The sequence below is a fragment of the Dermacentor variabilis genome, chromosome 4 (assembly GCF_050947875.1).
Source record: "Dermacentor variabilis isolate Ectoservices chromosome 4, ASM5094787v1, whole genome shotgun sequence".
In the NCBI taxonomy this organism is placed as follows: Eukaryota; Metazoa; Arthropoda; class Arachnida; order Ixodida; family Ixodidae; genus Dermacentor; species Dermacentor variabilis.
In genome coordinates, this window is record NC_134571.1 from 231,232,012 (window position 1) to 231,242,411 (window position 10,400).

The window sequence follows — 10,400 nt, forward strand, 5'->3', positions numbered from 1 at the left end:
GCGACCCATAAACACGAGTCGACGAACAATGAATAATGTTGTGCTGCGTCTCAGCAGCCAGGAAAATTTTAGATCATGCAATCCAAACTCGCGAGCTGTTCGTATCACCAGTTTTAGTGCAAAAGAGAAATGTTGGAATCGGCCGTGCGCTAGCTGTGCCACCACGGCCAACGAATAGTCGGATGCACCGTGGTATCGGGTTTTTGTTTTGTAGAATGGCCCCAAGAGCGACGCATAAACACGAGTCGGCGAATAATGAGCCATGTTGTGCAGCGCCTGTGGAGCGAGGAAAATTTTAGATCATTCCATCCAAACTCTGGAGCCTTTCGTATCACCAGTTTTAGTGGAAAATAGAAATGTTGGAATCGGTCGTGCGCTAGCTGTACCACCACGGCCAACGAATAGTCGGATGCACCGTGGTATCGGGTTTATGTTTTGTGGTATGGCGCCCAGGGCGGCGCATAAACACGAATCGACGAACAATGAATAATGTTGTGCAGCCCCTGAGCAGTCAGGAAAATTTTAGATCATTCCATCCAAACTGTGGAGCTGTTCGTATCACCAGTTTTAGTGCAAAAGAGAAATGTTGGAATCACTCGTGCGCTAGCGGTACTACAACGGCCAACGAATAGTCGTATGCACCGTGGTATCGGGTATATATTTTGTAGAATGGCCCCCTGGGCGACGCATAAACACGAGGCGGCGAAGAATGAGTCATGTTGTGCAGCGCCTGTGCAGCCACGAAAATTTTAGATCATTCCATCTAAACTCGGGAGCTGCTCGTATCACCAGTTTTAGTGGAAAAGAGAAATGTTGGAATCGGTCGTGCGCTAGCTGTACCACCACGGCAAACGAATAGTCGGATGCACCGTGGTAGTGGGTTTAGGTTTTCTAGAATGGCCCCCAGGGCGACGCATAAACACGAATCGACGAACAATGAATAATGTTGTGCAGCCCCTGAGCAGTCAGGAAAATTTTAGATCATTCCATCCGAACTCGGGAGCTGTTCGTATCACCAGTTTTAGTGCAAAAGAGAAATGTTGGAATCGGCCGTGACTAGCTGTGCCACCACGGCCAACGAATAGTCGGATGCACCGTGGTATCGGGTTTAGGTTTTGTAGAATGGCCCCCAGGGCGAACGCAGAAACACGAGTCGGCGAAGAATGAGTCATAATGTGCAGCGCCTTGTAGCCAGGAAAATTTTAACTCATTCCATACAAACTCGGGAGCTGTTCGTATCACCAGTTTTATTGTAACAGAGAAATGTTGGAATCGGTCGTGCGCTAACTGTACCACCACGGCCTCTGAATATTCAGATGAACCGTGGTATCGGGTTTATGTTTTGTAGAGTGGCTTCAGTGCGACGCATAAACACGACTCGGTAAAGAATGAGTCATTATGTGCAGCGCCTCTTCCAGCACGAAAATTTTAAATCATTCCATCCAAACTGTGGAGCTGTTCGTATCGCCAGTTTTAGTGCAAAAGAGAAATGTTGGAATCACTCGTGCGCTAGCGGAACTACAACGGCCAACGAATAGTCGTATGCACCGTGGTATCGGGTATATATTTTGTAGAATGGCCCCCAGGGCGACGCATAAACACGAGGCGGCGAAGAATGAGTCATGTTGTGCAGCATCTGTGCAGCCAGGAAAATTTTAAATCATTCCATCCAAACTCGGGAGCTGTTCGTATCACCAGTTTTAGTGCAAAATAGAAATGTTGGAATCGGTCGTGCGCTAGCTGTACCACCACGGCCAACGAATAGTCGGATGCACCGTGGTATCGGGTTTATCTTTTATAGAATGGCCCCCAGGGCGACCCATAAACACGAGTCGACGAACAATGAATAATGTTGTGCAGCGCCTCAGCAGTCAGGAAAATTTTAGGTCATGCAATCCAAACTCGGGAGCTGTTCGTATGACCAGTTTTAGTGCAAAAGAGAAATGTTGGAATCGGCCGTGCGCTAGCTGTGCCACCACGGCCAACGAATAGTCGGATGCACCGTGGTATCGGGTTTAGGTTTTCTAGAATGGCCCCCAGGGCGACGCATAAACACGAATCGACGAACAATGAATAATGTTGTGCAGCCCCTGAGCAGTCAGGAAAATTTTAGATCATTCCATCCAAACTCGGGAGCTGTTCGTATCACCAGTTTTAGTGCAAAACAGAAAAATTGGAATCATTCGTGCGCTAGCGGTACCACAACGACCAAAGAATAGTCGGATGCACCGTGGTGTCGGGTTGATGTTTTGTAGAATGGCCCCCAGGGCGAGGCATAAACACGAGGCGGCGAAGAAGGAGTCATGTTGTGCAGCGCCTGTGCAGCCAGGAAAATTTTAGATCATTCCATCCAAACTCGGGAGCTGTTCGTATCACCAGTTTTAGTGCAAAATAGAAATGTTGGAATCGGTCGAGCGCTAGCTGTACGACCACGGCCAACGAATAGTCGTATGCACCGTGGTATCGGGTTTATATTTTGTAGAATGGCCCCCAGGGCGACGTATAAACACGAGGCGGCGAAGAATGAGTCATGTTGTGCAGCGCCTGTGCAGCCAGGAAAATTTTAGATCATTCCATCCAAACTCGGGAGCTGTTCGTATCACCAGTTTTAGTGCAAAATAGAAATGTTGGAATCGGTCGTGCGCTAGCTGTACCACCACGGCCAACGAATAGTCGGATGCACCGTGGTGTCGGGTTTATGTTTTGTGGTATGGCCCGCAGGGCCACGCATAAATACGAGTCGACGAATAATGCATAATGTTGTGCAGCGCCTGTGCAGCCAGGAAAATTTTAGATCATTCCATCCAAACTCGGGAGCTGCTCGTATCACCAGTTTTAGTGCAAAAGAGAAATGTTGGAATCGACCGTGCGCTAGCTGTTGCACCACGGCCAACGAATAGTCGGATGCAGCGTGGTATGGGGTTTAGGTTTTCTAGAATGGCCCCCAGGGCGACGCATAAACACGATTCGACGAACAATGAATAATGTTGTGCAGCCCCTGAGCAGTCAGGAAAATTTTAGATCATTCCATCCAAACTCGGGAGCTGTTCGTATCACCAGTTTTAGTGCAAAACAGAAATGTTGGAATGATTCGTGCGCTAGCGGTACCACAACGACCAACGAATAGTCGGATGCACCGTGGTGTCGGGTTGATGTTTTGTAGAATGGCCCCCAGGGCGAGGCATAAACACGAGGCGGCGAAGAAGGAGTCATGTTGTGCAGCGCCTGTGCAGCCAGGAAAATTTTAAATCATTCCATCCAAACTGTGGAGCTGTTCTTATCACCAGTTTTAGTGCAAAAGAGAAAGGTTGGAATCGGTCTTGCGCTAGCATTACCACCACAGTCATCGAATAGTCTGATGCACTGTGGTATCGGGTTTATATTTTGTAGAATGGCCCCTACGGTGACGCATAAACACGAGTCGGTGAAGAATGAGTCATTATGTGCAGCGCCTGTGCCACCAGGAAAATTTTAAATCATTCCATCCAAACTGTGGAGCTGTTCGTATCACCAGTTTTAGTGCAAAAGAGAAATGTTGGAATCACTCGTGCGCTAGCGGTACCACAACGGCCAACGGATAGTCGGATGCACCGTGGTGTCGTGTTGATGTTTTGTAGAATGGCCCCCAGGGCGACGCATAAACACGAGGCGGCGAAGAATGAGTCATGTTGTGCAGCGCCTGTTCAGCCAGGAAAATTTTAGATCATTCCATCCAAACTCGGGAGCTGTTCGTATCACCAGCTTTAGTGCAAAATAGAAATGTTGGAATTGGTCGTGCGCTAGCTGTACTACCACGCCCAACGAAAAGTCGTATGCACCGTGGTATCGGGTTTATGTTTTGTAGAATGGCCCCCACGGCGACCCATAAACACGAGTCGACGACCGATGAATAATGTTGTGCAGCGTCTGAGCAGCCACGAAAATTTTAGATCATTCCATCCAAACTCGGGAGCTGTTCGTATCACCAGTTTTAGTGCAAAAGAGAAATTTTGGAATCGGTCGTGCGCTAGCTGTGCCACGACGGCCAACGAATAGTCGGATGCACCGCGGTATCGGGTTTATGTTTTGTGGTATGGCCCCCAGGGCGACGCATAAATACGAGTCGACGAACAATGAATAATGTTGTGCAGCGCCTGTGCAGCCAGGAAAATTTTAGATCATTCCATCCACACTCGGGAGCTGCTCGTATCACCAGTTTAAGTCCAAAAGAGAAGTGTTGGAATCGGTCGTGCGCTAGCTGTACTACCACGGCCAACGAATAGTCGTATGCACCGTGGTATCGGGTTTATGTTTTATAGAATGGCCCCCAGGTTGACCCATAAACACGAGTCGACGAACAATGAATAATGTTGTGCAGCGCCTGAGCAGCCAGGAAAATTTTAGATCATTCCATCCAAACTCGGGAGCTGTTCGTATCACCAGTTTTAGTGCAAAAGAGAAATGTTGGAATCGGTCGTGCGCTAGCTGTGCCACCACGGCCAACGAATAGTCGGATGCACCGTGGTATCGGGGTTAGGTTTTGAAGAATGGCCCCCAGGGCGACGCATAAACGGGAATCGACGAACAATGAATAATGTTGTGCAGCTACTGTGCAGCCAGGAAAATTTTAGATCATTCCATGCAAACTCGGGAGCTGTTCGTATCACCAGTTTTAGTGCAAAAGAGAAATGTTGGAATCGGTCGTGCCCTGCTGTGCCACCACGGTCATCGAATAGTCAGATGGACCGCGGTATCGGGTTTCTGTTTTGTAGAATGGCCCCCAGGGCGACGCATAAACACGAGTCGGCGAAGAATGAGTCATTATATGCAGCGCCTTGCAGCCAGGAAAATTTTAAATCATTCCATAAAAACTCTGGAGCTGTTCGTATCACCAGTTTTAGAGCAAAAGAGAAATGTTGGAATCGGTCGTGCGCTAGCTGTACCACCGCGGCCACTGAATAGTCAGATGCACCGTGGTATCGGGTTTATGTTTCGTTGAATGGCCCCCAGGGCGGCCCATCAACACGAGTCGACGAACAATGAATAATGTTGTGCAGCGCCTGTGCAGCCAGGAATATTTTAGATCATTCCATCCAAACTCGGGAGCTGTTCCTATCACCAGTTTTAGTGCAAAAGATCAATGTTGGAATCGGTCGTGCGCTAATTGTACCACCACGGTCAACGAATAGTCGGTATCGGGTTTATGTTTTGTAGAATGGCCCCCCGGGTGGCGCATAAAAAAGAGTCGGCGAAGAATGAGTCATTATGTGCAGCGCCTGCGCCACCAGGAAAATTTTAAATCATTCTATTCAAACTGTGGAGCTGTTCGTATCACCAGTTTTAGTGCAAAAGAGAAATGTTGGAATCGGTCGTGCGCTAGCTGTGCCACGACGGCCAACGAATAGTCGGTATCGGGTTTATGTTTTGTAGAATGGCCCCCCGGATGACGCATAAACACGAGTCGTCGAAGAATGAGTCATTATGTGCAGCGCCTGCGCCACCAGGAAAATTTTAAATCATTCCATCCAAACTGTGGAGCAGTTCGTATCGCCAGTTTTAGTGCAAAAGTGAAAGGTTGGAATCGGTCTTTCGCTAGCTGTACCAGCACGGCCAATGAATAGTCAGATGCACCGTGGTATCGGGTTTATGTTTTGTAGAATGGCCCCAAGAGCGACGCATAAACACGAGTCGGCGAAGCATGAGCCATGTTGTGCAGCGCCTGTGGAGCCAAGAAAATTTTAGATCATTCCATTCAAACTCGGGAGCTGTTCGTATCACCAGTTTTAGTGGAAAAGAGAAATGTTGGAATCGGTCGTGCCCTTCTGTGCCACCACGGTCATCGAATAGTCAGATGGACCGTGGTATCGGGTTTATGTTTTGTAGAATGGCCCCCAGGGCGACGCATAAACACGAGTCGGTGAAGAATGAGTCATTATGTGCAGCGCCTTGCAGCCAGGAAAATTTTAAATCATTCCATACAAACTCTGGAGCTGTTCGTATCACCAGTTTTAGAGCAAAAAAGAAATGTTGGAATCGGTCGTGCGCTAGCGGTACCACGACGGCCACTGAATAGTCAGATGCACCGTGGTATCGGGTTTATGTTTTGTAGAATGGCCACAAGAGCGACGCATCAACACGAGTCGACGAACTATGAATAATTTTGTGCAGCGCCTGTGGAGCCAAGAAAATTTTAGATCATTCCATGCAAACTCGGGAGCTGTTCGTATCACCAGTTTTAGTGGAAAAGAGAAATGTTGGAATCGGTCGTGCCCTTCTGTGCCACCACGGTCATCGAATAGTCAGATGGACCGTGGTATCGGGGTTAGGTTTTGAAGAATGGCCCCCAGGGCGACGCATAAACGGGAATCGACGAACAATGAATAATGTTGTGCAGCTACTGTGCAGCCAGGAAAATTTTAGATCATTCCATGCAAACTCGGGAGCTGTTCGTATCACCAGTTTTAGTGCAAAAGAGAAATGTTGGAATCGGTCGTGCCCTGCTGTGCCACCACGGTCATCGAATAGTCAGATGGACCGCGGTATCGGGTTTCTGTTTTGTAGAATGGCCCCTCGGGTGACGCATAAACACGAGTCGGCGAAGAATGAGTCATTATGTGCAGCGCCTGCGCCAGCAGGAAAATTTTAAATAATTCCATCCAAACTGTGGAGCAGTTCGTATCACCAGTTTTAGTGCAAAAGCGAAAGGTTGGAATCGGTCGTTCGCTAGCTGTACCAGCACGGCCTATGAATAGTCAGATGCACAGTGGTATCGGGTTTATGTTTTGTAGAATGGCCCCAAGAGTGACGCATAAACGCGAGTCGGCGAAGCATGAGCCATGTTGTGCAGCGCCTGTGGAGCCAGGAAAATTTTAGATCATTCCATCCAAATTCGGGAGCTGTTCGTATCACCAGCTTTAGTGCAAAATAGAAATGTTGGAATTGGTCGTGCGCTAGCTGTACTACCACGCCCAACGAATAGTCGTATGCACCGTGGTATCGGGTTTATGTTTTGTAGAATGGCCCCCAGGGCGACCCATAAACACGAGTCGACGAACAATGAATAATGTTGTGCAGCGCCTGTGCAGCCAGGAAAATTTTAGATCATTCCATCCAAACTCGGGAGCTGCTCGTATCACCAGTTTAAGTGCAAAAGAGAAGTGTTGGAATCGGTCGTGCGCTAGCTGTACCACCACGGCCAACGAATAGTCGTATGCACCGTGGTATCGGGTTTATGTTTTATAGAATGGCCCCCAGGGCTACCCATAAACACGAGTCGACGAACAATGAATAATGTTGTGCAGCGCCTGAGCAGCCAGGAAAATTTTAGATCATTCCATCCAAATTCGGGAGCTGTTCGTATCACCAGTTTTAGTGCAAAAGAGAAATGTTGTAATCGGTCGTCCGCTAGCTGTGCCACCACGGCCAACGAATAGTCGGATGCACCGTGGTATCGGGTTTAGGCTTTGTAGAATACCCCCCAGGGCGACGTATAAACGGGAATCGACGAACCAAGAATAATGTTGTGCAGCTACTGTGCAGCCAGGAAAATTTTAGATCATTCCATGCAAACTCGGGAGATGTTCGTATCACCAGTTTTAGTGCAAAAGAGAAATGTTGGAATCGGTCGTGCGCTAGCTGTACCACCGCGGCAACTGAATAGTCAGATGCACCGTGGTATCGGGTTTATGTTTCGTTGAATGGCCCCCAGGGCGGCCCATCAACACGAGTCGACGAACAATGAATAATGTTGTGCAGCGCCTGTGCAGCCAGGAATATTTTAGATCATTCCATCCAAACTCGGGAGCTGTTCGTATCACCACTTTTAGTGCAAAAGAGAAATGTTGGAATCGGTCGTGCGCTAATTGTACCACCACGGTCAACGAATAGTCGGTATCGGGTTGATGTTTTGTAGAATGGCCCCCCGGGTGACGCATAAACACGAGTCGGCGAAGAATGAGTCATTATGCGCAGCGCCTGCGCCAACAGGAAAATTTTAAATCATTCCATTCAAACTGTGGAGCTGTTCGTATCACCAGTTTTAGTGCAAAAGAGAAATGTTGGAATCGCTCGTGCGCTAGCTGTGCCACTACGGCCAACGAATAGTCGGATGCACCGTGGTATCGGGTTTATGTTGTGTGGTATGGCCCCCAGGGCGACCCATAAACACGAGTCGACGAACAATGAATAATGTTGTGCAGCGCCTGAGCAGCCATGAAAATTTTAGATCATTCCATCCAAACTCGGGAGCTGTTCGTATCACCAGTTTTAGTGCAAAAGAGAAATGTTGGAATCGGTCGTGCGCTAGCTGTGCCACGACGGCCAACGAATAGTCGGATGCACCATGGTATCGGGTTTATGTTGTGTGGTATGGCCCCCAGGGCGGCCCATCAACACGAGTCGACGAACTATGAATAATTTTGTGCAGCGCCTGAGCAGCCAGGAAAATTTTAGATCATTCCATCCAAACTCGGGAGCTGTTCGTATCACCAGTTTTAGTGCAAAAGAGAAATGTTGGCATCGGTCGTGCGCTAATTGTACCACCACGGTCAACGAATAGTCGGTATCGGGTTTCTGTTTTGTATAATGGCCCCCAGGGCGACGCATAAACACGAGTCGGCGAAGAATGAGTCATTATATGCAGCGCCTTGCAGCCAGGAAAATTTTAAATCATTCCATACAAACTCTGGAGCTGTTCGTATCACCAGTTTTAGAGGAAAAGAGAAATGTTGGAATCGGTCGTGCGCTAGCTGTACCACCGCGGCCACTGAATAGTCAGATGCACCGTGGTATCGGGTTTATGTTTCGTTGAATGGCCCCCAGGGCGGCCCATCAACACGAGTCGACGAACAATGAATAATGTTGTGCAGCGCCTGTGCAGCCAGGAATATTTTAGATCATTCCATCCAAACTCGGGAGCTGTTCCTATCACCAGTTTTAGTGCAAAAGATCAATGTTGGAATCGGTCGTGCGCTAATTGTACCACCACGGTCAACGAATAGTCGGTATCGGGTTTATGTTTTGTAGAATGGCCCCCCGGGTGGCGCATAAAAAAGAGTCGGCGAAGAATGAGTCATTATGTGCAGCGCCTGCGCCACCAGGAAAATTTTAAATCATTCTATTCAAACTGTGGAGCTGTTCGTATCACCAGTTTTAGTGCAAAAGAGAAATGTTGGAATCGGTCTTTCGCTAGCTGTACCAGCACGGCCAATGAATAGTCAGATGCACCGTGGTATCGGGTTTATGTTTTGTAGAATGGCCCCAAGAGCGACGCATAAACACGAGTCGGCGAAGCATGAGCCATGTTGTGCAGCGCCTGTGGAGCCAAGAAAATTTTAGATCATTCCATTCAAACTCGGGAGCTGTTCGTATCACCAGTTTTAGTGGAAAAGAGAAATGTTGGAATCGGTCGTGCCCTTCTGTGCCACCACGGTCATCGAATAGTCAGATGGACCGTGGTATCGGGTTTATGTTTTGTAGAATGGCCCCCAGGGCGACGCATAAACACGAGTCGGTGAAGAATGAGTCATTATGTGCAGCGCCTTGCAGCCAGGAAAATTTTAAATCATTCCATACAAACTCTGGAGCTGTTCGTATCACCAGTTTTAGAGCAAAAAAGAAATGTTGGAATCGGTCGTGCGCTAGCGGTACCACGACGGCCACTGAATAGTCAGATGCACCGTGGTATCGGGTTTATGTTTTGTAGAATGGCCACAAGAGCGACGCATCAACACGAGTCGACGAACTATGAATAATTTTGTGCAGCGCCTGTGCAGCCAAGAAAATTTTAGATCATTCCATGCAAACTCGGGAGCTGTTCGTATCACCAGTTTTAGTGGAAAAGAGAAATGTTGGAATCGGTCGTGCCCTTCTGTGCCACCACGGTCATCGAATAGTCAGATGGACCGTGGTATCGGGGTTAGGTTTTGAAGAATGGCCCCCAGGGCGACGCATAAACGGGAATCGACGAACAATGAATAATGTTGTGCAGCTACTGTGCAGCCAGGAAAATTTTAGATCATTCCATGCAAACTCGGGAGCTGTTCGTATCACCAGTTTTAGTGCAAAAGAGAAATGTTGGAATCGGTCGTGCCCTGCTGTGCCACCACGGTCATCGAATAGTCAGATGGACCGCGGTATCGGGTTTCTGTTTTGTAGAATGGCCCCTCGGGTGACGCATAAACACGAGTCGGCGAAGAATGAGTCATTATGTGCAGCGCCTGCGCCAGCAGGAAAATTTTAAATAATTCCATCCAAACTGTGGAGCAGTTCGTATCACCAGTTTTAGTGCAAAAGCGAAAGGTTGGAATCGGTCGTTCGCTAGCTGTACCAGCACGGCCTATGAATAGTCAGATGCACAGTGGTATCGGGTTTATGTTTTGTAGAATGGCCCCAAGAGTGACGCATAAACGCGAGTCGGCGAA